Source organism: Lemur catta, chromosome 12, assembly GCF_020740605.2.
Source record: "Lemur catta isolate mLemCat1 chromosome 12, mLemCat1.pri, whole genome shotgun sequence".
Taxonomy (NCBI): Eukaryota; Metazoa; Chordata; class Mammalia; order Primates; family Lemuridae; genus Lemur; species Lemur catta.
In genome coordinates this window covers 81,105,343-81,130,684 of record NC_059139.1, presented here as the reverse complement: position 1 = coordinate 81,130,684, position 25,342 = coordinate 81,105,343, and the positions used below count along the sequence as shown (strand labels likewise).

General features: G+C 40.1%; 1 protein-coding gene across 1 annotated transcript in view; it reads left to right on the top strand.

The window, feature by feature from the left end:
- The window catches only part of SEMA6A (semaphorin 6A), a 121,308-nt gene that overhangs the window by 2,982 nt on the left and 92,984 nt on the right, over nt 1-25,342 (top strand). The window lies entirely within an intron of this gene.

The window sequence follows — 25,342 nt, the reverse complement described above, 5'->3', positions numbered from 1 at the left end:
AGATTGCAAGCATTTTGTATGACTTTTTAATACCGTGTTTAGTCTGCACGGAGCAGTTTTATGATTTACAGTAAGCTTTGATTAAACTACTCCAGGCACCAAAGTTAATTATTAACCTAACCTTAAATACAGTGGCAGAACCGTGTCTCCACCTATTAACCTAAACTATCTATTAAAAAAATAATTGCACTAGCTATTTGAATTTGGTTTACCCATGCTTGTTTATATGGTAACTTTTATTTGAATCTTGAGTAACCCCCACTCCCAGTTATTACTTTGGTTTCAGGACATTCTTGAATGAGGAACTCTGCAAACTAGTCTAAAGCAGAAAAGAATGATCAAATTTAAAACCTCACTTTTGTGTTAGGAGTCTTTTTTTCAACTTGATGTAAAGAAGCATTCTACTTTATGTTTCTTATTTACAGTGTTAGTGGGGTGACAATCTTTCCCATGTGTTAGGTTTTAGTTATCACCCTTTGGAGATGTGCCACATTCTCAATAATTCATATAATCCACATATGCAAATGTTAAGCAGATACTCAAAATCGTATCTCGGGAGCCATCTGCAGAATGCACTTATTGGTTAAAACACCTAAGCTTGAATAGGTTAAAAATTTATAAGAACCTGTATAGAACACTCAAGTAAATGTTGAATGAATGAACGAAAGAAATAGTTACACATGGTTCACATTTCTCCACTTGTAGTGGACCTGTTTATTTTTCCTGGGGAGGAGGGGGTGGGAATCTATGCCTTCAAGCAAGTGGTTATTACAAAGTGGCAATAAGGGCAAGACTTTATTTACACACAAACACACACGCCTCAAGTTCTTTCAAAGTTTAGTAAATGCTTTTTCAGTCATTTAAAACATACAGCATTTGCATTTTGAGTAGGCGGTAACATTGCACTAGTGAAGTCTAGTGCTTTTTAAATCAGGGTAGCAAGGAAGTAGGAAGACTGTTATCTTCATTGAATAAAAATAAGACATCCAAATTAAAATCTTGTATTAAATTCAAAATAAATACTCATGCTTTAAAAGGAGATAGGCAATTGCGCTCTCATGTGAATGGAAGCAAAAATACTGTTTTGAACGAGGAGGTAAGTCAGATAGTTTACTCTATGTACATAGTAGTTCAGCTCTTTTCAGAGCAGGACAAAAGAGTGATGATAGGACAAAAAGTTTTTTTAGAACTAGATTGCCAAGAACTGATATAGTCTCCCCATCTTATTTGTTTGCAGGAAGGAATCACAGAACAAGCCAAACTAATTGCAAATGCTTTAATTAGGCATCTGCCATTTGCACAGAGTAAAGCCTAGGAAAGCCTATCTCTGCATGGCCCCTCCCCACACCCTTCTTTAAGGTTTAGACAGTTGACTACCCTTCTCCCAGAGTGGGGGTTCTTGACATATTTAGTGGGCACTGTGTGTTATGGCAGACACATTTGTGCATGCCAGAGGAGGCCAAAGCCTTGAAGCCATCTGGTGGGCCTTCCCATTCAGTGCCCCCACTCTCTTGGGGTGCCCTGGAGCCAAGTTGTCTCTGAGATATTTCTATTCCACAGTGAAGGCTTTTCTCTTCTGCCTTAAAATGTGCTACAAGAGCAACTGAACTATTCTCTGCTGGCAACCACATGGTTGCCTCTTGGGGATATGGTAAGGTAGAGAAAAGAGGGAGGCATTTAATCCCTTTGAAATGGGCAAATAAGATGTCATACCACACAAACCTCAAGGGGAGAAGGCCTGCAGGAGAACTTCTCAGTATGGGACTATTACATACAGTCTGTCTCTACACAAGTGTGTCTTTGTGAAACAGATGAGCTCTTGCCAATCTTTCTTATTAGAATAATTCTAATTACACGAATGAAGAGTATCATATAAAACTATAATACACTGATGATTTCCAAATAACCTCTTCAGCCCAGAACTTTCTCCTGGACCTTGCAAATAACCAATGCCTACTGGCATCTCAAACTTTTGTTCAGAAAACCTCATTCTGGATCCTTCTCCCCCAAATCTGCTTTTCACGATTCCATTCCTTGTGTTGTTTGGCCCCCAAACCTGGTTCTCCCTGACTCTTCTCTCTCACACCCACATTCACTGCGACTGCAATGCTGTTGGCTCCACCGGAGCACTTGCAGGCTTCCCCCAGGTCTTCCACCTCTGTGGCCCGCACACTGGCCAAGCCACTGCCCTCTCCTGCAGGGGTTTTCCTGCCAGCCTCCCCACCAGTCTCCCTGCTTCTGCTCTTGGCCCCCTACAGTCTTTTCGCAACACAGCAAGTAAAACAGCAATGTTCTGGTTTTTTTTTTTAAAAAAAAAACAAAAACAAAAAGAAACTGAGCCAGATAAGATAATTTCTCTGCTCAGATATTTTCCTATCTTGTTCCAGTAAAAACCAAAGTCCTGCCTGTGGCCTCTGCAGCCCCACATGATCTGCACTCAGGCCCCCACCTCTCTGACCTCTACTGCTCCGTGACCTTCCTTGAATGTACCAGGCATGGTGTATTTTGGGGATCCTTTGCAGGGACTTTGCACTTGCTCTTTCAGGGTTTGGGGTGCTTCTTTCCCCAGATTGCTGCATGATTTGCTCCTCATATTCTTCTAGTTTCTGCACAGATGTCACTTTCTTGCAAAGCCTTTTATCCTCTTATTTCCTTCACCCTGTCCTCCCTAGGACTCCCCACCCCTTGGCAGGCTTCATTTTCCCCTTAGCGCTTGCAACAGTCTGACAAACTATGTGTTGTCCTTGTTGATTGTCTGTCTTCCACTAGAATATAATGCCATGAGGATAGGCATTTCTATGTCTTATTCACTGCTGTATTTCCAGCACCTAAAACTGTGCCTGGCACACCATAGGCCCTCCATAACAAATGTTTGTTGAAGAAATGAACAGTGAATCTTTTTGCAAACAACTAGTCTTTATTTTATCTCTTTTGTTTGCCCTTGTTTCTCTATATGGTGTTCTTATCAAATGAGATACTTCACATGCGTGAATGTGTGTGTACTGTCTTCCGTGTACACAGATGATATGCGTCATGCACCATTAGTGGAACATTCACTGTGTGTTGTTTTCCCAGTCTTGGTGATGGATTGAAGCCTGTTCATTCCCACAGTCTAACCCCGTCTTCTTCTGTGGCCAAGAACACACATCTGTGAGACACCTGGTTGTGGCTGGAGGGAGTCTCAGTTAGGTAAATTCAACTTGCCAAGAAACAGACTAAGAAGACAGCCAGCATTTATGAGGATTGAGCTTTTGACCCTGGCCTCCTTTGTTCTGCATTCTAATCACTGGCCACAGAGTGTTCTTGCTTTTGTGGAGTTTGTTAATAGTAGTTTTAAAAATTCAACTTTCTATCTGGAGAATATATAGTATGCCTGTTAATCCATGCTTCTGCCTTATATCAGTACGATGTAACTGTTGTTGAAGATCCTGCACTTGCAGTTGGAAGACTTGGGTTCTAGACTGTTCCTGCCTTGGACAAATCATTTAACTTCTGAGGCTTCATTATGTTAAATGAAATGGTGAATAGTAAACATATTTTTCCTACCTTATAGGATTTTCTGGGAGAATAATATGAAATCATCAGTATGGATATATTTGGTAAAATATAACATATACTCTGGAAATTTGGAAAGTTTGATGCTAATTTCTTCCCTCCCACCGCAGACCCTGGATGAAACAGAGACCCTACTTAATTGTCTTCTAATCATTAAAAAAAAAAGGTTATTCTCTGTTGATGTAGTTTTAGTGTAAATCACATTATGAAACTAAATAATATCTTCAAATTCATTGAAAACGCACAATCCGCATATAGCATGGATAGCAACTTTATTAATCAGAATGCCAACCACATCAAGTAAAGATTGCTTTCAATATGACCATTAAGTCGGGCAAGGTCATACAGTGGCACTCTGCCAAGAATTATTTAAAAAGTAAGAGAATTGTTTTTGCTCAGTTAAGTTCTGAAATAGTTCACATCAAAGTAACCATTAATGTAGAACAAACATGTCAGGGTGAACCAGGAGTAGCAGGAAAGAAAGTTTCTATCTTTGCTGTAACAAGGGCAAATTCATTATATTTTGTGGTGTGAAGTTTATAAATGTGGAGGAGCTGTCAGAGGTAACGTAGTGGGCAGCTCTAGAGGCAATGCTGACTGAGGTCATGTTTTTTTGGCAGACAACACACTTGGATTTGTATCTTTTTTTTTTTTTTTTTTTTGCCATTTACTAATAGTGTGACTTTGAGCTAGTTCCTTAACTTCTTTGCTTCAGTTTCCATTTGTAAAATGCTAGTATGGTAATGTTATGGTCGTGGAGAAGAGTAAATGTGACAACATCTGTAAAATGCACAACACAATGCCTGAGCAAGCAACAACCTCTTACTCAATATAAGGTGTTATTGTTATTTGGGTGACTGTAGCCGTGGAAAATGCCCTGGGAATGGATTTTTTAAAAGCGCACTGTTTTTGTGGGAGGAGAATACCAAAAGGAAATAGCTACAAATCTGTAACGTAAAGAGATAATGTAAGGAAAACAACCATTGGACTAGAAATGAACGTTCACACCATAAGCTGGCCATAATGTCACGGGTTCTAAACTGAGAAGCATGTGAGCAAGTCACTTACAGGGGGACAGACGTAATGATTCTTTTCCTAATTTTGGAAGTTGAAATATCACACCCAAGACATGGAAGAAAAAAACCACTATACAAATAAAACAATAACAAGCAGTGCTGGGCCTTACATCAAATAAGAGACCCCAAAGGATGGTTGTTTGAAGAAAATGATAGCTATCACTTATTAACATTTTAAAAATAAAATGCACAATCTACACCCACTTTTGGAATCTGAAAGCAGCCCATAATGACTGTTTAGGGATGAGTTGGATTCCCAAGGACCACACCTGTCATAGGAGAGACATGGACTACCGATTGGACTCCTCCAGGAGCCTGGGGCTAGGACTTCTGCAAGAGGGTCTTCATGGTGGCCGTGTGCCTGCCTGGTCACTCTTCCCTGGCCAAGCTTGAAGTCAATTTGGGAGAGCGTGAATCTCAGCAAAAGCAAACTACTACCTTCCCCACAAAAGGTACAAAATAGTTGGCTGACGCCAGTAGAGACAGCACTTACTCTACTGACAGATACACTGCTACAAAACCTGAAATTTGATTCAAATGATAGTCATACAAGTTCTTATTAGTGAGAAAAATCTGACTTCTAAAAGGCACAACAGAAGAGGAAATAAATTGATATCATCACCACAATTCCCTGGACTCCTGCTGCCATTGTGTCTTCTAGAAATCCCCCCATGGCTTAGAATTACAGTTATTTTCATCTTGGACAAAAAAATTCTCAAATTCTTTAAATGGAAAGGGGACGTATAGAGAGTGAAGTAATCAGCAATGAACATGCTCCAAAGACAGAAGGGCTGGATCCTTCCAGCAGCCAGTGTGGTGACTACTGCTTTGAAAGTATTGTTAGTGATAGCTATTTCCACATACAGCCTTTAGACACAAAGCATTCCTTTAATATTCCTGGGTGCTTTCTAGTGATTTCCAACTAACCTATAATTGCCATCTGTAAAAAACAGAACTCAAAGAATCCATGCCAACTAAAAAAATTTAGCAGAAGAATCTCTAAAATTTGTGCTGCTTACCCGTCTCTTAGCCCTTGTGCCCTCCCACGTCTCTAAGACCAGCCTTTGGCCATGATTTGATTTGAAGCATTTATAGAACAGGACAGGATCTGGCATTAAATACAATGAAATCATGCCAAATGTTTTCCAAACATGGAAAATAAACATTTTAGGGACTGGGAAGAAATAAAGAATATATTAATTATGGCTTAATGTTATTTGAAAGCATTATAGACAAGCTCTCCATGATGGATCCATTCTTCTTTTTCCTATTTCCGATTCTTTTCTTAAGGAGAGTATTCAATCTTTTCATTAATATTGCAGTGACTCCAGCACTTCCCCGCCCCTCCCCCAGACTCCTACTGTCCTTGCACGAGGAAACTGAGAGAATACTGATTGAGCTGGTGAATGGAAAATGTGCCCTTCCTGAAAATGGAATGCTTTATGAAAAATTACATTCCACAAAAAACACTCAGAACAATCTAACAACCGTCCCTCCTCCTTTCCACCCCAGAGAGCCACATGGCTTCATTCACACATTTTGGTTTTTGAATCCATTTGTTCTTAGGCCTCAGATACCCAGGTGGAAAACCTTTCTCTTAAAGCCTTTCACTATTCTAAAAACATGAGCATCTGAGTTACTAAGAACACTCTCATCCCTGCATAGTGAGCGATAAATAGAAACCAAATTGTTTACAGCATTCTAAACTCCAGTATCTGTAGCAGAATGGCAGCTGAGTTGATTTTTATAAGAAGAATACTTGTTAATGGTTTTTGAGATGGATTCCATGCTAATTCTTCTTGCATCATGAATGATGGCCCTAGCTAGACACTGTCGCTGGGATCTTCATCTATTAATCATGGAGGCTGCTTTCTTATTCGGTTGCCATAGTTTCAGTGCCTCAGATAGTGTTGGGGTGTCTTGGGAAAGGTTTGAGAATTATACTAGGGCTTGCAAGCCTTGCAGTTATTTTGGCAGTTGTGCTCTGAAAAACTGAAAACCGCTTCTCCTGTAATTCAGTGTTGGATTAAAAGAGGCAACTTCTGAGAGTGTCTCCCTGGACCTCGTTATGTGCACATCCAGCTGATATTTACTCCAGGATTTGCCTCTTGCTCAGTCTTGCTGGTAAAAAAAATTACAGTCCGGGGGCTGATGTCACTTTCATCTTTCCACAAGAAAGCAAAGGGGTGCGAACTCTTCATTAAGGCTATTCATAAATGTGGAGGTAAATGAGGGCATTCATGACTTTGCTCAAAATTTCAGCTTCATAATTCGGTTTTGGCTGTGCAGATTGCTAAATAAATATAATGACATCATGAGTGTTTTGTATCATGTTTTATTTTGGCAATGGAAACATTTAGAGCTTTACTTCAGGTTTAACCTTTATTTTTTAGGTTTGACACTCATTACTGAGACCATTTTACTGTATTTTGCAAAAATAAAAAAGATAACACATTTTGGACCATAAGTCTACTGCTTTGTCCGCTCTTGAGTATATGAATGTTTTTCATTTTTAAAATAATTTTAATATTTCGCTATTTTTTTTTTTAGGTTTGTGACTTCAGGGTTGATTAGAAAATGCTCTCCAGTTGTGTATATATTGTATGACTCAGTCAAGAAAAGATTTGGGGAGTAAATTGCTGCAAGAGGGAGAGACGCACACTCTGGTGATTTATGTGCCTTGTATGTGATGTAGGACACAGCTTGCTTTTGTTAGGCAAATTTGGCCTTGTGTAACAGATACTGGTACACTCCTCAATGTTTTAGTTCCCATTTCTCAAGTGGACTTTCAAGGACTCCTACAAGTCTAAGCCAAGCAACTTGATTCCTTTGTAGATTAAAACATAAAATAATCTTACACTTGAAGCACACAGTGCTGAATTCAAGACCTGCAAAGCATCAAGTGAAAATCCAGGCTGATTTAGAAGAAGAAACTTTGAATTTATTACAAATGGTGGGACTAATCTAGAAAATTAGTCACTTTTTTTTTTTTCCTAGAAAATGACTAGTTTTTATTTCAGGGTGAGCTTCAAAGCAGCCGTTTTAAATTTCCCCAGATCTAGCCTGCCAAAATTTTTGCGTAAGATCAACAAACATTTTTAATGCACGTGCCTATTATGTTGACCCCTCCCTTATCCAACCACACTAAATGATTGATTTTAGAGGCCAATAATGTGAAGTAAATTAAAAGGATAACATGGCCTTAATTGCTACTGGCTTCACCAGGCTTCTGGGCACCGGAATTCCTTGTGGAGAAACACTTTCAAGTGTCACAGCAGTTTTTGATCATGTGGTCTGGCTTACCCATAGGCTTCAATTATCCCCCAGCCTTTCTCTGCCTCCCCTCACGGAGCTCCAAGAAGCAAGGAAAACGTGCATTTGTACATTCCATATTATGGGCCCCTGATTATTTGGCAGGCTAAGAAAATAGGTCCTGCCTGTTTTAGAGTATTCTCCTAAGTTAGCTGCTTAAACAAACAAAAAGACATGGAGTGGAGGAGAACAGTGGGACTAAGATCAAAGCTTTTTTTGTTAAAAGAAGAATTTTGGTGAATTCAGTCTGCCCTCCCTCCTCTCCAAGTGATAACAAGATTGTGATTACTCTTGGACTCTTGGCTGTCCTATTAGACAATATTGCACATGTACCCTCAAGAAAAGTAAGCAGTACTTTTTGTGTGGTTGCCAGTCAAATACAATATGGACTTTAATTAACCTTAATTAATGATTTCTGATTACAGATTTTCTTTTGTGCCTTAGAAGCACAAGGCATCAATGCCTTGGAGGCAGTATTTAGGTGGAACATTTCAAACAGCAAAGACAAGAATGTGCTTCCATCGTCTTGCCATGCAAACCACACTAGGTTCTTATAATAATGGAAAATGTGATCCTGCATCATTTTCAGAATGATCATATAAAGAATGAAACAATCACTTGGAGTACCACTGAAATTTATCAGTGATGTGGACAGAGTAGTTGAATCTTTAACGGAAGCATTTTTAATTGTAAAAGAATTTACCTATCAAAATTGCTGATATATACTGGCTTCTAGCTTGATTCAAGGCCATTCCTCCCAAAGATTGAATGGAACTTTGAGTGGTTCCCCAATTCTTTCAAATAAAAGCATACCACATGCTAGAGGCGATGGACCCAGGAGTGTTTCCTTTGCCCAAGAGTAGTACCCTTTACAAAGTGCTAAACATAACAACCAGGGAATATTGCAGACACTGGAGAAAATTGGGCCTTACTTTTGGTTACTTTTTGCTTTGTCATAAGTTTTAGAACAGATATCAAGAAGCTGATGTTAATGAGCTATTTACATTCAACTTGTAACTAGAGAGTCTAATAAAAGTTAGATATAATATATTAATGCCAACTTATAAATTAAATTTCTGTGTGAACAATTATTTTGTAGCTTATACGAAACCCTAATAGCATGTAACCCATCTAGTTTAGCATAATTTGTGCTTATGAATTATAAATACTTAGTTCTACAATTGGACTTACCGATCTGTAGCCATCTTAATGAAAAATTACTGAAATTAAATTGATTTGTAATATTTGCTGTACTGTGTTCTAGGGTAGTGATTATCTAAAGTAATTTTCAGTGCTTGTCCCACTGCATGCAGTATGGTTTTATTTTTTATAGAAATAAAGTCTGCCCTGTGGCATGATCCCACATTTTGCCCAGCGAAGAGGTGTCAAAAGTAGAAAGAGCAGAGTAGTTTCATATGTAGCCAAGAGAAAAGGTAACAGATGGATGCTTTTCTCTTTTAAAGAGATGTTCAGAGTACAGGGAAAAGTTTTCTATTAAAAAGTCAGCTTTTATCTACAAGGTGTTTCCTTTCTTTTGTGATGAGGGGAAGTAAAACATGTTGAATATGCTGATTAATGAATTCTCCAGGGATATCTCGGAGGGTGGAGCTTTCGGTTTCATATTTTGTCATGTCCAGAACACAAGACCTGTTACTATTGCCCGTTCCCAAGAATAAAAAACACGACATAATTGCCTTTGCTGTTAGAAAACAGCCCCATCCAGCTCTCCAACAGATCCTCCAACATGCCAGGTGTACAAGAGAAGGCTTTGAAATGTTGTGAATAACTTGACATTATCACATTGTTATTGAAATGCAAATTATTCTGAGCAGAACTTGAAAGGGTTTTAAATGTAGGACTAAGACAATGCATTTTCTTGCATGTTGTCAACCATACCTAGTCTTAACTCCTTTGTTCTGTGAAAAGTAATCATGATGTATTTGCATCTTTCATTGTTTCTCATTGCCCGTGTTTGAAGTGCTCAACACACCTTCCTGGGTGACACCTTGTTGGGGAGAGAATAGACTGGGGCTCCCAGCAGGGAAGTGTTCTGACTGGGCTCTTCTGCGGAGGCAGCAGATTCCTTTCCCTAGACAGTCTTGCTGATTCCCTCATCAGAATTAGAAATCAGGCTTACTGACCATAGCCAACACCCACAGTATTCATATAGTGTTTACATTTTTTTCAAAGTTCATTTATAAACATTGCCTGATTTAATCTTATTACAATACTGTGGGTTAGGCAGGGCAGGTATTATTATGCCCAATTTAAAGATGAAATAACTGAGGTTCAGAGAGGCGAAATACTTTGCTAAGAACTCACCTCTGGTTAGGCAAGGGCCTGGGACAAGGTCTCCAGCCTTCTGAATCTGAGTTTTGTACTTCTCTCTGTCACGGTGTTGTTTACTCAATACCTGAAACATCTTTTAAACGATTACAGTCTTTCAACCAGAGATGTTCTCCCCTTATTCCTGTTATGCGGATTGAACAAGGACACAGAACAAGTTTGCAAGTATCTTTCTAAGGACTCTGCATGAGGCTTTAGGGCAATCTGGACCTGAATTCCTGCTTCTCGGTGGAATACTGTTTGTGCGGGGAGACATTGTCTCTGGAGGTTCTTAGAGTCTTGAGTCAAAATCATCTGAAAGGACATCAGTTGACAAATGGAGGGTGTTTTTATTTGGGGTTCCAGTCCTATTTTATGGTAGGGATTAAAATAAATAGTTATATTCTGGTGACAGTTTTGACCCTGGTGCAGGATAGAACTGGAGAGACAGAAAGTTGAACCAGATATTCTGTCAGGAATAGTCTCCCGTGGCTTGCAACCTACACCTATAAAACAGAAACACGTTTTTAGCAGGAATACAGTAGACCCTGTGGCACAACATAAGTTAACCTTCCTTCTGACAAGGTTCAGGCTACTGGGTCGAGCGAAAGCAGCAGTTTAGTTTAATCCAACGGATATATATTAGCACCTACTGTAGGCAAGGAAAAGTTCTAGATACTGCAGAGACAACAATGAACTAGCTCAGAATTTACAGATTAGCTGTGTACCTACTGTAGGCCGGACATGGGCTCGTATTTTAGAGAAGGTAGAGACATGAAAAGTGATGGGAGTGTAAGGTCGGACTGCTCTCTGCAGAGCGGTGAGGATGCCAAGAAGGCTGGGAGAAGTGGCTCTGTAGGGCTGGGAGGTCAGGCAGGGCTGGGTGAAGTAGGAAGCATTGGAGTTGCACCTGAGGAATCCGGGAGGTCTCAGTAGGAGGGAGGCCAGGGCGGGAGGCAGGGAGGGGCCCTTGTGAAGGGAAAGGCAGGAGCAAAGGCCCAGAGGCCGGGAATGGAGGACTTGGCCCCGGGCAGCAGGGGGTCATCCTGGTGACTGGAGCACAGGGACCAGGTCATGTGGGGAGCCCCGAAAACAGAGAGGGTATTGTGAGCAGCTCCGCCCAGCTAAAGAGGGGACACAGTGCTGCAGGTGACTGGAGCTTTTCAGCAAGAAGATGATGTCACCAGATGCGTGTTTTAGAAATATAAATCTGTTCGCACTGTGAGTGGAAAAAGGAAACAGATTCTGGGTATGTTGGCAAGGTACAGCTGACAGGACGTGGGACCAGTTGGATGTGTGGGGTAAGGGAGTGGAAGGAGTGAAAAAGGGTTCCAAGGTGTCACACTGGGGAGCTGGGTGGATAGTGGTGGCATTGGCCAGGATAAGAACCCAGGTTTATAGACAAACTGTTTAATTAACAGCTGTCATAAGCTGTATTTAAGTGACACATAACAGGCCAAACACCAAAGCCTTGGACCTGGTCCGACTGTGCTCACCACCAGCCCTGTAAAAAGAGTAGTAAAGGTTTTCAAACCGAGGATGTTTAAACTGTCACATTTGATCTGGCAGCTGGGACCACTTTCTCCAACATCAGGAAGGTCCATCCATAATATGAAGAAGACTGAAGCCCATCCAGTGCAGCGATAAAAACCGCAGGGAGACCAAGGGCTAAATGATCAGCTCATGTGAGCATCAGGGCATATATGGAGCCACCTGGTTCCTGTTTTATTCATTCCAAACAATTTTACTTCATGAAAGTTTTTAAATTCTGAAATTAGATATGCATGTGCTCTCCCCCCTCCCCCAGCCCCATGTTGGGCATATTTATATGAATGTTTATCTCCTAAAGTGCCTTGTGCAACTGAAATGTTACAGATGATGTAATTCACAAAACACAAATAACACCTACATTGTGTTGTTTATTTAGTAAAGTGTTAATCAGACAGCCAGTTCTTTGTATTTCCTGCATTGCACTAAAATTGAACACACTGCTTATGTAGTGGAAGGGAACATGTGGTGTTAGATAATATTTTATTCAGGAAGAAATAAATCTTCATTCCCCAGGTGATTGAGGTATCACAAATTTCATTTTATGGTATCAACCTTTAGATAAGTATTGATATAGTGCAGTTGTCCAGAAGAATCCTCCCATGCCTCTACTAGATTAAAATAACAAATATTATACCATAAAAAAGAATCCTACAAAGATGCGTATTCTTTACTTACCCTTCACATCGCATTTTTCTTTCTGAGGTTTCTAACTAAAACTTGTAACATGAAAGTTTTATTCTTATTTTTTATTTTAAAAAGAAATTGAATAACAAAAGTAAAACAGAACAGGATTAAAAACATCAAGGATTTTCAGGGGTCTTTAACAAATTAAACGAGTTTCTAGAAAGGTTCTAGAGAACCTCTATGAAACTGTTTGCTTTGATGCCTTATTTTAAAGGCACATTAGAATTAAACACTAAGTAATAATATGATTTTTTAAAATTTTGGGACACCATGTTTGAGTTGGTTATCCTCATGCTGAGAAGCTGAATTATAGATTACTCATCAAGTGTATGTCAAATTATCACATAGATTCTAACTTTACTTGTTGGCTGCCCTCTAGTGTTACTGAATCTCAGCACAACCACTTTTGTTTAGATCTCACGAAAGGAGAAAATACAATGCTACCATCTAGTCAGCAGCTAGCCCAGCCTAGCTGGACACTGCCCCTGAATACAGTTAAGAAGTACATGGTTTGAACAATTTTGAACAAATTAAAATGTGCCCATCACCAATGCTCTTAATGGCACAGAAGACAACATTGTGTGGAAAAACATGCACTGAACTGAAGCCAAACTGAATACGAAGTCCAACAGCAAATAAGAAGTTTTAGGACTACCGTAACTAATTAACTTTACTTATATTTTCTATTTTACATGTGCACAAGAGCTATATATGATAATATAAGCTGTACCTAAATAAGTCTTAAAGAACTTCTTTAATAAGTGTAAATAAAAAATTACATGTATCAAGAAAAGCATTTCAACCACCATTGGGTGGGAGATGTTTGACCAGACAGCCTAAAAATTGATGGTATAATTAACCCTCCAAGAAAAGTTCTCATACTTCGACCCATTTTCCTATTCAAAACCTCTTTCTTAGAAGAGTATATTCAGGCACTTTAAAGATTATTCTCTGAAGATATTAAGAAGAGAAAGCACACCCTGCAGCCTGAACTGTGGAGTTAAGTATTTTTCTGACCGTAGCTCTGCTTTTTCTTGGATGAAGGAGTTATGGTACTCCAGAGTCTGCAGTAAGTGGGGAGAGAAATTTCAGCCTCAGTAGCTATTTTTTGCAAGTGTAATGTTGGCATTCTCAGTGGGTTATGAAGGTAAGGTTACAATGTTCTAAGTACATCCATCTCACAGCAGCAGAGTGACTGACATTCGTTACTGATGATGATGATGATGATTTCCCAAAGTTTTGAGACTAAGATCAGGAAGAACTACTAAGACCATGTTAGTGCCAGACACACACAAAATGAAGCTGAATGTCAAAATGACACCTGGGAGTCAGCTTCTTTTCATTAGACCGGTGTCATGATGGGGTCATTCAAAGTAGGAGTCTGGAGGTTGCCACTCTATTGGCTATGAGACCTTAGGAATGCTACCTAATGTCTCTAGGCCTCGTCTTCCTCATCTGTAAAAGGGAAATACTAACAGTGCCACCTCATAAAGTGATTCTGATGATTAAATGAGACAATATGTACTGGGATGATGTCTCACTTACTATGGTAAGCACTCAATAAAAATTAGCTATTATTATTTGACTTCAAGCCCTCCTAATAGAATTAGCTAAATTCCATGTTTTGTGTCACCAGTAGGGTATGGGCTCTTTACATGTAAGTTAAAACTGAAAAGACAAGATGATGAGAGGACAAGAGTGTTCAGATGAGTCTTTCTGTCTTCTTCTGTCTCTTTCTCTATGTTCTTTTGTGTTTCAGGGCATGATTTAAAATAACTGAATAATCATTATTTCATTTTATTTGGAATATATTGAGTATATGGCTACCATGTACAAGGAGCTAAATTAGATCCTATTGGATATTTACGAAATATTAAACAAGGCATGAGAGCTGAGGTGACTGCGTTTTGCTATAGTCTTTATTTGCCTTTGTTGGGCGCAGTGTTCAGTAGGGAGCCTGTGTTTATCACGTTCATGCCACATGTCCTGAGCTGCAGCCTTCCTGTACTGTGGGAACAGAGGCTGCAGGAACTCTGTGGACATAATATGGAGGGTTTCCTCACTGGGTGGGCTTTCTGAATGCAGTGTTCAGATTGTAGGTGATGTTATATTTGGAATCACGATGCTCACTAATTTTCACTAACAAAGAGGGCCCTCTGTTAATTTAATATTTGACTCAAAACCTATGTATAGACACAAACAAGTTTACTTTGCAGAATAAAACTTTGTTACATGTGTCATTAAGTACTTATGGCAATAAACTGAACAGTCAGATTGAGGCATTGGCTTTAAACACTTATTTTTCACAAAAAAACAATAGCTGAACCCCTAAACAGCAAAGTGAGTGGATTGGAAAATAAATTCCTATTCTGACCCTCCTTTCACCCCTATTTTAGCGAGGTGTAATGAGGAGACAGAAGAGAAGTTGGGTGATTGAAAAAGAAAAACAAAGGCCAAACTGATCATTAGCTCTCAAGCAAACAAGAGTTAATTTTATCTTTATGCATCCTAATTATTTACTCAAATGAGCAAAGCCTAATTCAAAAAATAAGGAAGTTGTTCGTTTGGGGTTAGGGAATGTGCTAACAAACAAGCGAGAGCTTGGAGACTGGGTGTCTCCGGCTTAGATAATAGGAGCTGGGGCCCCTCCTTCCCGGTGGCAGTGAGAATTGTGTTCATTTGGTATTCACCCAAAGTCAGGACCATCTGACAGCTGTTTGGTGTTTCTCATGAAATGGACTTGGGCCCTGGCCAGATGCTAGTGGACAGATGTTCACGACACAAAAATCCTTCCTCAAGATAGGCGCTAATTGGCACTCTCCTATCAATCTCAACAAATAAGGCCAGGAATGGGCTGGGTCTGCTGGTGACCAGCCCAATGCCCAGGCCTGCCTCTCCTGGCTTAGGGGGCGGCCCTGTTGGGAAACTGAGCTTTCTCTGTAGTCAGGGCTTTTGGTTCCACAGCTTCTTGACATAAAACCCCTGAAAAGGCATTTTATTTAATGTTTGTTTCATATGTAAGTATGTGTGTATGTGTGTACTTAATTGACACTTGTAGAGAAAGTGGGCAAATGAGTGATCATTTGGAGTTTACTGCCCACTTCTCACCAAGGCAAGTTTTAAAATGCAGAATTTCCTCCACAAACTTGGTGTCTAGGCAGTATTTTTTGAATAAATATCTTATAAAAATTACCACATATTATTTTCATGGGAACCCCTCCAAGCCCTCCATGTGAATGTGTGTATTTCATTTCATACCTTTACTTATAGCTGATTTGTAATAGCTGCAAGATAGTCTTGTGAAAATATTTTTGTTAAAATGGAGTTTTTAAACACTGAAGTTGTTGAAAGCGGGTATCTTAGGGGCAAACTGGTTTGACAATGACCCATAAATAATTATTAATCCATGGGCTTGCTCCTACTTGTACAAGATACAATTAACTGTCCTTGATTTCAACAGTTAAATTGTCTTTTTAGTGCCTGGGGCACTTTTTGGGTAGGAATTCTCCCCCTTTTTTCTTTTTCCTGTTAATTTTGCAAGTTGGGAACAAAAACTCTAACTTATGGCTTATTACTAATGGAATCTGTTACCCATCTATGGACTGACAAATAATAATTCTTTCTAAGGCAGAGTGTGGTTGGTTTTATAATATGTGATTTAAGATACTTTTACCGATGTTATTGTTCATTGCTTTCTTTATGGACTCAGACCATAAACAGACAAAGAATAGAGAGACACCCCTTCCCCCCCATAGGGCTCTCTGCGGCCTTCTTCCCATCACCACCCACTAGGCTTCTTTTCCCCCTCCCTTTGCAGGGCTAAAGCTCTAAGAAAGATCCACTCTCCACCCCAGATCTTTCCAAAGCACGATCCATATGAACCTACCTAAGGCTGAACACATTTTACCAGACGTTTCTATGGTTATTTACCGCCCCCCTAAAAATGACAGACTTGATTGGGGCTCTGTTAGATTCAGTGTGAGAAGCTGCCTTATCATGGTTGAAAGTCCATTGATTTTTTTTCCCCCTAACGTCTCACTCCCAAGATTTCTCTGGACCAGGAATCCACCCCCGCTTTCCCATTCTCTAGCATGGCTCCTGCTCCCTTGAAAGAAAGGCTGCTCTGACTAAAGGAGCTAGAATATGCCCAGCAACCAAGGCTGGGTACTATTGAGTCCATTGTTTGCTCCCAGCACCGTGGAGCCAAATCTCATTTTATAGCACAGTGTGTTCTAGGAATTCCACTTCATCAGTACAACAGACCTTCTCTAATGCCTTCCTAGTTTCCCCCTTTGCTGCTGTCACAGGCAGCGCCACGCAGTCCTGCAGCAGGCAATTATAATTCACTTCTCTCCAAGGCTCCGCTCTCCCCGTTTGCAAGGGACCTCAAGGCATCAGCTGCCATATTAAATAGACGCTAATGACACCAAGCTGATCAGCCAAAGCAGTGGTCGAGATGGTGTGTTTAAGATTTAATCCCTTTGAGGGACTGAACTTGGAGTTCAGAGGTGCTTTCACTACAGTGGTTACATTGAGGTTTATGAGAAATTCGGCTAAGATTAAACTGGGTGGATTTTCAAATGCTTAGGAGTGAATGAGGAATTTGTGTTTTGAGTGAATATATTAATAAACGTTTCCAAACATAGTCACAAAAAAATAGGTCTGATACAAAGTTATATAAGGCACTACGCAAATGTGCTATATGTGCTCATTTTTCCTCTGTAGTTTTCAAAACAGTTTGCTGTTTTCCAAATGGGAAAGTGTCCTTTGGTGACCTGCGAGGATTCCGGGGAATGAATGAAGGCTGCTTAGTGCATGGCCAACTCCTACTGGGCTCTTTTCTGTGCAGGGAGATGTTTTTCTCCTGAGACAGGATCTCTCCATCATTACTAATTTATCCCTATACCCAATCCATATAAAATTTGACTTTTAAAAAAAACTTTCCAGTGTATTTTGGCAATGGTTAAATGAAAATGTATTCATTTTTGTCACATCTGGCAACATTTGGCACCACTTATGAAATAATTTTCTATTGGACTTGTAAAATTGTTCCATTAGTAACACTTCCTGTAAGTAAGTGTAAGTGTAAGTAATTGGAAGTGTAAATAAACCTTCCCACAGCTGTCCCGCCACCAATTTAAAACGGTTTTGAACTTTCCTCCTGGTAGAGAGGACGCAACCCGATGCTCTGCCTAAGATGGCGGGTGTCTCACCTTCGTATTCCCTGGGCTACTTAGCTAAAAATAATTCAAAAGCAATGTGAACATCAGAGGAAGCCTTAGGCCATAGACACTGTTATGTCGCACATTCTGGGATATTTTAAAAGGCAGGAACAAAGCCCATGGCTCACCTTGCAGTGCTCTCCAGGTTAATCAGTGATTCTTTGACTGGTGTCAGTGACATTTGGTGGGTAGTGATTGGCATGCTTATGTTTTTTGTTGTCACCATTTCTCCGGGTTAATGTAGCAAACTGCAGTCAGAATCTACAGACAAGATGCTGTGACTGACTCTCAGGAGAATCCTTGTGGCAAACATCAGGCAGATATGTTTTACAGCTTTCCCCTCGCTGTCAGAAAGCTGACGGCTCCTGATACTTTAAGTTGTCAGTCCAGACACACTAATTCTTTAGTGGGATTATTGATGTTGTTGTTGTTGTAGCATGTCTGTGTTTAATTGCAAACAGGAAACAGGAAGAGAAATCTTGTTGTGATTACAGCATCTGGGATACCTGAATTTCATAATCAGGTCAAAACTTAGGGGTGAGTGGGAGGAAAATGACTTCAGCAAATGAAACTACGTGCACGAGAGAAGAGAAGTGGCTTGTCATTGGTTACCTGCAGAGTAGCCAGTGCCTGGGTTCAAATCCAGATTTCACCAGCTATGTGGCATCAAGCAAACTCCTTAACTTCCCGGTGCCTCAGTTTCCTCTTCTGTAAAATGGAATAGTAATAGCATCTGCCTCATAGGGTTACTGTGAGGATTAAACTAGTCAATATGTATAAATTGTTTAAGTGCGTATTACATTGTAAGCACTAGATAAGTCTTTCCTATGTTTACATCCCCCTCAATCTTCTGCTCATTTAAACATGCTAAGGAAGGATGAGCTGCCAAGAGAATGTGTGCGTGTGTGCGCGTGCTTGTAAGCTAGAAAATATCATGCAAGATTGATTCTACACTTTAACTGTTATATGGGCAAATTTGGCCTCTGTTGCCTACCTTGTCCATTTTGACACCTTCCCTACCCTCAAAGCCACCACATGTCACTCCCTTCCTCTACCTTTCCCCTTCGAATTCTTTCCCCCATGTTCTCTTTGGTCATAGCCTGTACATCTAAGTGATACTTTATGAATTCCATAAAGCCACTCATCTTTGAGGCCCCCAAGAACAGAGACTAAACCCTCATCATCTTGTGTGCAATGTCACTTGATGTGCTAATGGATGCTAATGTTTGAAAATGGAGCTAACCCAAGACTTCTTATGACAATGTTGGATTCCTATCCTTAAGGGTGAGAGAATTTTCAGCATGAGGATACTCGGGAGACTGCGTTGCCAAAGACCTACCTAATCAAAATCTCCATGGTTGAAGCCTAAGAGCCTATAGGAGTCGATTTCCCTCAGATGGTTGTGATGGTAGTCAATTTTGGGAGCCTCTGATTTAATTGATTACTCTGAGAATAATGTTCCTTATGCATGAGATGATTATAGAGCTAAGCTTTTCTCTCAAGGTTTTGATGCAGACCAAATGCTGTTCTATGTGTTTTTATGAAGCAATGGTTAAACGAAAGGCCCAGGTAAACCTAAGGCACCATTATTACTGTTAGATGCAGACCACCTGGAAACTGTGGCAGGTCCTCAGAGTACAGGGCACAGAGATGTCCACCAGGCAAATGCTGACAGGTCTTTCAACAGATAGTCATTGGAGAGGAATATTAGATCAACATTTCTGGGAAAATCATCGTCTTTGCCTTTGCAGTGGTTCAGTAAAGCCAGTTAAAGGCAAAGGCTCCAGCCCACAGAGCCTGCCATGGGGTTCTCTGTATCATTAGATATTGTTAACGTTAGTACTTTCGGAGTATTATTTCACAGACCTGGTTTCAAGTTCAAGAATTAAAAGGTGGAGTAACGGTGTCAGATAACCTCAAAGAGGATCATTCTCTGGGTAATCTCTTCTTTCTTAAAATAATCCAGACATTGCTGACAGTGTGAAATTTGTGACTAACCTTCAGTAGATATGTTTCTTTTGCTCTTAGAATAAAAACCAAAGAGGTTTAGAAGTAGTCATAAAAGGAAATCTTACAGAAATTAATGACCTAAAATAATTGGCAAGTATGTATAACATTTATACTTTAAAATGACAATGACTGTGATTAATAAAGTACCTTTAAAAAAATTAACTCTTTAATCATCAACTCCTTTCTACCCAAACTTAAAGGGATGTAGTTCCTCGTTTTCTGTTTGTACAAGTTTAGTATCTATCACTGGCTTCAGCATGATCCTAAGATGCTCATTTAGAAGGCCCATGAGCAATGGAACCAGTATTTACCTGGCTCACAGGTGATTGAACTGAATGAGTGCGGTGACCAACCGCACAGGTAGCATTTGCCTTTGTGAGAGAGGTGTTTGTGGTGGTGCATCAGCATTCGCTGAGCATTCTGATTATTTCCTGTACAGCATTAAATGCTCTGAAAAGTGTTATAGTTTGTACATAGTATAAGTGATACGGGGGAAAACTCTCTTGTGAATTTTGCATAAATGGTGTACTGCATTCCTGTCGTTACCAGAAAAATACTCACGTGGCACATTCTGTTAACAATAATTGGATATTTATGCCTCATTAGAAGAGAAGAGTATAATTTCCCACTTATTATGAATAAAGTCATTTTTATTTCATGTCTCCAGTTTCCAACCTCTGTTTATATTTTGTTTCTCTGGGAAATGTTGGCAGAGGTGAAAAGGAAATTACCCTCCCTACGCTCCGAGTTGAAGGATGGGCAGCCGTGTGTTGCTGGGGGCTCCGGCTGGAGCTATCTCCATACTGGCTTCCCACCCGCTTCCTGGCCTTCCAGATGTCATGAGGGTTTTATAGTAGTATGGTCTTCTCCAGAAGATAAGGATGAGCAAGACCCCCCTGCGTCTGATCTCTCCAGGCTTCAGCGCTTCTGTTCTCATATCTGAGCTCTCCATATGCTATGGGAGGGTGCAGAACAGGGAATTTATTTCATTATTAAAGCTAGCCTCTCAGACTCCAAGAGAAATTTTTGTTTCTGGATTCAGTCCCTCAAATGGTAGAGGCTTATAAAGGCTTTTAAAGTACCCTTTTAGTAAGTCCTTGGCTATATTAAGGGAATTTAGTATGTGATTTTTTTTTTCCTTCTAGTTTTTAGAGACATTGAAGAGATGATTTATGAGGTCCATTTTGTTGCTTATAATGATTTTTATTTTTAGTTTTAGTTGATTCATCAGAGAGCCTGAAAAGGGCTTATTTGGTCTTTCCATCAGTTAGCACCGAGAACCTTTAAATTAGTGGTTTAGGGTACTGTGTCTACAAGATCATGCTTCCCTTATTGTACACTTCTTTCTAGAAGGAGAAATTGCCACCAGAGAAGGCCAACCCTGTCCCATTATTCCTTTAGTTTCCAAGGTAGTATTCATTTAAGCATAGAGGTTAAAATGTTTTTGGATAATGATAAAACCCTTTTGGCTATCCATTATGGTTTGCAGAATGGAATTGTGCAGAGCAATACTGTTTTAAGGTGAGTTGAAGCCATCCAGGCAGACAGAATAAGGGTGTCTTCTTATCTCTTCCATTGACTTGGTTTAATCTGTGTGCAATTGTTTCTTGGCCTCAATTTTTCCATTGGCAAAGGGATTTCTGGAAACAGACCTTAAAACTCTTCAGCTGAAGAAGCTATATCAATGAAAAATGTATTATTTAAGAACAACAATAATTTTTCCCATGGTATGCAACATTATATTTACCATATACTATAATTGAAAAAAGCTTTGAATGTAACACAAATACCTGGAGGCCTGTTTTTTAATTTCTAGCTACCAAAAGCCCTGAGATGAGTTAGCAGCCCTTAATGACCCTCCAAAATCACAGGAGCTTGGAAATTCCATCTGTATACCACCCCAAAGCAAGTTTTCTGCTCCACTATGACGAGAAATGTGATATTCACTGAAATGCACCATAAGCCTTGAGAACCATTGTTCAGCCAGCTTGGACATGGCAGCTCAATGTACAGTATCAGGAGCCTGCCAGTCTTCCGTGGAAGCAAGAATTAAGGTCCATAAATCAAATCTCAAGTCAAGAAAAGAAAGCTGTCAAGGAGGATGAAGGCATTCTAACCGGCCCTGGCTGTTCTGCAGTGCCCGGCTGTGTTAATACCCATAGAGCTTTGGAATCAATTCAAGACCATCAACCCCAAACTGAACAATTAAGTCCAGGGCTGTCAGACATCCCTTTTTGCAGGTGTGAATGTAAGTGATAGTGTAGACGGTCTTACCCAGTAACCATGGTAGCCATGGGGCCAGAGTACCCCAGCACAGAAGGTGCATCCAGGGATGAGATTCAGCACTTTTGGAGATGGCATTAATTTGCAGCCCCTAAAAGCACTTTAGCTTCTCTCAAAGAGTAGCTTACATATTGCAAGGTTCTGAGTGTAATATACCTTAATTAATAGTGCTGATCATGTTCCCTCCTTATTTGCAGAATGCTTTACATTCACAGGTGTTGACTCAGGGGATCATTCGGCTTCTTTTATTAAGTATCAGATGTATAGCAGTTTACATCATTGGATTTTCTCCCCTGGTTTGAATCCAAAGACATTATTAGCCAGTCTTAATGCTTGCTCGTTAGTAATACTGTTATGAAATAAAAGCTTCTGTTGTAGAGGGTTCCTTAATAGATAAAACAAAGGCCTTTTCTTAATCAGGATATTACTTGTGAGAATATTAATCAAGCAGTGAAGTAGTGAGAGAAAAGTGATGAATGCTTTTAAAATATTGCCTTTTTCACCTTAATAATGTGCAAAAAAATTTTTTACCATATATACCTCAAATTTGCTGGTATTTCAGATTCTTAGGAGTTAATTTCATATGTTTGAATATTGAAAAATAAACATACAAATGTAGTATGAATACATTCAAAGGGCTTAGTACATGCCTTGGCTAGCAATCCAATTAGGGTGACCTGGAAGAAAAGGATCAAAACAAATACTTCCATAAAATTGAATATGAGATTTTTTAGCAACATCTATGCCATACCTTTTTGGGACACTTCGTACATGTACCCATAGTATTGCCTACCATTTCTTTAATGTCACTAGAATAAAAAGGATAGATTTTTTTTTTTTTAAGGCTAACAGATTTTTTAAAAATCCTCTAAAAGTCTTTTTAGAGTAGCAGGAAAAACTGATTCAAAGGCAAAGAGCAAACAAGATGACTTAATGGAAATCAGGTAACAAGCCTAAGGAAAAAAATAGGTTTTGGAACCTAAAATAAATTGAATATATAACACCTTTCCATTCTGTTCCTTTTCCTTTTTGTTTTTCATGAGAGTCTGTATTTATGGAAAAGTCAGTTGATTGCTTATCAGGCTGAAGCTTGTGTTTGCTCAGACTAGCGATAATGAGCAATAAAAAGAGGTGGGAATGGTTAAAGTGGGAGGAGATGGAATCAGGGAAAATGGGTGGGCTCAGTATATTCGCAGGATCCGAGTTTTGCAAGCTCTGTAATTCCCCCTCGTGCTGTTACGTTCATGGGATAGGGATTAGGATGAGGATCTGTGTAACAGGCAATGGTCTGCTAGCTCCAGGAGAGCTCCCAGTAATTACCTAGTTACATCCCTATGGTTGGGTTGACACGTGATCTAAAGCCTTGCACCTGGACCAGCAATATCAACATCACCTGAGAGCTCACTAGAAATGCAGATGCTCAGGCCCCATGCCAGACTGCCTGGGTATCAATCTGCACTTTAACAAGATCTTCCGGTGATCGGCATATACAGTAATGTCTCAGAGGCATTGGTCGAAAGGACACATGGACACAAGGTGTGAGGACACAGAGTGTGGGGTACAAATGTGGGGTTATCAGAGGAAAAGAAGGAGCAGACTATTTTTAGTTAGTGAGTGAACTACATTATAGGCATGTGCAGATGTTTCATGGTAGTTTATCTTTCAAGATGTAAAGCAATTAGACTGTCTCAGGGAGGTAATTACCTGGACCATGACAAGCTTGTGCCTTTGCATCACAGAGAGCCCGACATTTACCTGATAGCCCAAGGCCACGTGGGCACATGGAGCAGAGGTAAGAAGGCTGGGTGATATGCAGACTGATCCTGATCTCAGTGGCCTTTAAGATTATGGTTATCACCAGGTTTTAGGCTTTTAACTCCTATAAAACAAGATTCTGCCTTTGGTTTCCAGTATATTCTTATTATTGAAATGATTTATTATTTTGTTAAAGCTTCTGGCTTTCAAAATGCTTTACAGTCCTTTAAAAATAATCTTAGCCCCACGAGGTAGCTCAGGACTGTGTTCCCTCGATTCTAAAGGGCAAATGAGGATTTCTGCCATTACCCCTGCAGAGGGATGACGGACAGCAGAACTGGATAGGGCCATGAAGGTGGCAGGATAAACAGATGCCCCTCTTCAGAGCAAGTCGTCACCCCACCTGAATGGCATCTCCAACCCTACATGAAAAGACTAGATTGGGGCTTGTCTCCCCTTTCCCACTCGGGGCTGCCATTTTCCAGAGCAACCAAGCCCATTAGGTGGTGTGTGGATAGGCCGCTTTCCCCTTACGTAGCTGCCTGTAACAGTGGGGGTTGAGGCTGCAGATAAATCCTCTGCCACCTCACCTTTTATGCCAAAGTCTAAAGGCAATAAATACCGAGCTAGAGAAACATTGACTAGAAATGGTGATATCACAGTAATTACAAATCTGTCTTTGTCCTAGCAACTTTTTGCTATAACGATCTCAGTCCTGTTGGCAGACAGAATTCATTCTCAGAGTCATGGGAAACCTCTCCTGAGAAGTACACAAGGCAGCTGTAAACTGCATCCAAGCCGTGGACCCTGCTTCCATGTGCCAGACTCTAGCCTTGGGAAAGAGGATTAGGAAGGAAATTCCTCAGTGATCCCAGCAACTAACTTTGACAAGGAAGGGCCTCCCACAGTAACAGACGTTGGAAGGAGTGCCTTCAACTTCCTTGAGACAGTAATAAACCAGGAGTGTAAATATATTGTTAAAAGAAGGACTGAAGTCTATTCCTAGCTTTTCCAGTACCCGGGCTCTTGGAAACATCAGAGGCCAAAGAGAATTCTTTTTCTTTCCTTATCTTTACCAGGGTGCATTTAATCTGCACAAGAAATGCATCAGAGAACATTGACTGCCATGTAATCAAGGACTCTTCAAATGTATTTTAAGAATTGCCCAGAAGATTAAAGAAGTTAATAGAGAAGTAAAGGAGAAGAGAGAATCTGCGAAGTCTGCTGTAAAAGTGAAAGGGCTAGTTTGGGCATGAATTTAACCACATGGGAGACTTGGTCAGGAGCCCTGAGGCTTGACCACATTATTCAAACACATCTGCCTGCCTTATCATATTGTCCCACTTACTGTTCTTTTTCTTCTGCCAGCACAAACTCATGTCAGCATGTGGGAATGGTGTTTCTGCTACTAATCTTTGTTAAACAGCCCTTGAGGGTCATGAAACTAGTCAGATTATATACCTTTGGAGAAGATTAAATAGTCACCGGGGGTTAATCAGTCTTGACCATTCCATGTATTAAAAAATGAAATTCTTGGGCTTATTTTAAAAGGTAACAAGTCTAAATGTT